The sequence below is a fragment of the Apium graveolens genome, chromosome 6 (genome assembly GCF_009905375.1).
Source record: "Apium graveolens cultivar Ventura chromosome 6, ASM990537v1, whole genome shotgun sequence".
NCBI classification, from domain to species: domain Eukaryota; kingdom Viridiplantae; phylum Streptophyta; class Magnoliopsida; order Apiales; family Apiaceae; genus Apium; species Apium graveolens.
Window position 1 is genome coordinate 289811638 of NC_133652.1, and position 2296 is coordinate 289813933.

The 2296-nt window shown below is 32.8% G+C and overlaps 1 pseudogene; it reads left to right on the top strand.

Moving 5' to 3' along the window:
* The first annotated feature begins 221 nt into the window (after nucleotides 1-221).
* LOC141666194 (protein STRICTOSIDINE SYNTHASE-LIKE 4-like) lies at nucleotides 222-964 on the top strand (annotated as a pseudogene).
* The last annotated feature ends 1332 nt before the right edge of the window (nucleotides 965-2296 follow it).

A 2296-nucleotide genomic window follows, 5' to 3' on the forward strand; every position in this document is an offset into this window, starting at 1 on the left:
TACTAAGAAAACTGTCATGTTAAAAATGTTCCAACAATTGTTTTTCTAAAACAACCGTTGTGTCATCCAGATTGTAACCAGTGTTAAACACTGTTGTTGAATCTCCCTTATTACAACTGTATTAACAACCGTTGTCCAACCTTCGATCACACGAGTGTTGGATAGACAACGGAAAAACTACCTTTCAGACAACGAAAAAAAATAGTTGTATGATTGCAAAAATGTTGTTGTGCTTGTATTTTAGTGTTGCAACCACCAAATACGGAATGCATGACTGGTACCTTGATGTACAGGAGGCCAAACCTTATGGGCAGCTTCTAAAGTATGATCCTTCCACTAAAGACACCTCGTTACTGTTGGATAATCTTGCACTTACTAATGGTGTGGCACTCTTTACAAATGAAGATTATTTAGTTGTTTGTGAAACATGGATGTAAGTAATACAAATTAAGTTTTGAGAAAAGCAGACTAAAAGAGAATACCTATATATTCAAATGTTTTAAAAAAAATTGTTTTTTCATGTTAAGATTTAGGTGCCTCAAGTATTGGCTAAAAAATGAAATGAGAGGCAAATTATTTAAAACCTTCCAGGTGCACCAGACAACATTAATCTTGCTCCAGATGGTTCATTCTGGATTGCTCTTGTAAAGGTATATTTAGGTCATTGCTAGGCTTAAAAGTAAATATCGCTGAAAGTACATAGGAACATAATGATGTTTCACATTTGTAGATATATTCGAGTAAGCTGAAATTTTTACACTATTCCAGCACAATCAAACATTTCCTAATGATAATGAAACATCGTGGTGAATGTGGGGGATGATGGAAATATAATGAAAATGCTGGGTGATCATAGTGGGAAAATTATGTCGCTTGGGACGTCTGCTTTGGAGTTTGGGATAATCTCTACATGGGAAGTCTAAACAGCGACTTCATTGGTAAATTACCCCTGAAGAAAACATAAGGCCACTTGAAACTCATGTGCTAGTATTTGAATGAGCATTTTTATTTGATTAAATGACAACTGCATTTTGAATGAGCTCAATAGGTTAAATTGTTCTACATAACCCCTTTGGGTTCCACTTTTCATATCATTTTCATTGGTGTTTCTTTCTTTTTTTTGTAAGATTTCAGGCTAGTTTGCCATAGTTGTTCCACCCTGTTGTTCACGGAAATTTTGTGCATGTTTTTGTCCAAAAAACTTTAAAGTTTGCATTTTACTTCTAACAATATTACTGAAGTTTGCATTTTAAAGTGGGAAAATTATATTATTAGTTTTTCACAAATATGTGATAAAGTATGGAAAGAATAGAGAAAATTAGGATTTTATTATATAGTAGATATTGTTCTAAATTATAATAGAAGAGGGGTTTTTATAGTCAATAAATAAACATAATAAAGGAATAGAGAGAAGAGAAAAAATTAGGATTTCATTATAATTCAACATGTTCTCAATTAGGATAGAGGAGGGAGTTATATAGCCGACAACTAAACATAATAGAGAAAAATATCTTAACAACGAAACTATTATAATAATGAAAGTATCCAATAATATAATATCATTATATATGTTAACACCCCCTTCAAACTGACAATGCTCAATCAGGAGTTTGTCAATCAAGAGACGGAGCCACGTAATCAAACAAATCTAAAATTACAACATCAAATTCAAGAGCATCCAAACAAATCCAAACACAAGGTTTTATATCTAAACAAACCAAAAACTTCCAAATGAATCCAAAGACACAATAACAAAAGAGGATGCAACAACAACAAAAGAGAAATCGTTCAAAGACGCAGCAACCTAAAATAAAACAGAGCAATCAAATCACCAAAGCAATAAATCTGTAACCATAAAAAATAATACCAAAACTGCATGTGAAAGTGAATCCATATCTAAAACCAATCTCCATAATCAACTCAAAACAAATTTCAAATCACTGAATCTATGTCAACAAGCTGTATCGAATAACCAAATAAAAATTGTATCCCAATTCTAATTGTATCCAAATCTAATCAAATCCCGTAAAGGGCCAGTGTGCCTACAGTACAGTACCAAATATACTAAAAAAATATGTCTAGAGCACCAAACAACCTGCACCGATCCCGCAAAGGCCCAATATGCTTAGAACACCGGATAAAATAAAATATAAGGCGGAGAAGTATACAGAGTTTCCTAGGGCTACACCTATCATCAACACAAGAAAAGGAAAGGAAGATGAGAGGAAAAGAAGAAGAAAATATTATCAAAGAGCCAATATCATCAAATAGATACTGAGAGTGTGTATTAGAGTCT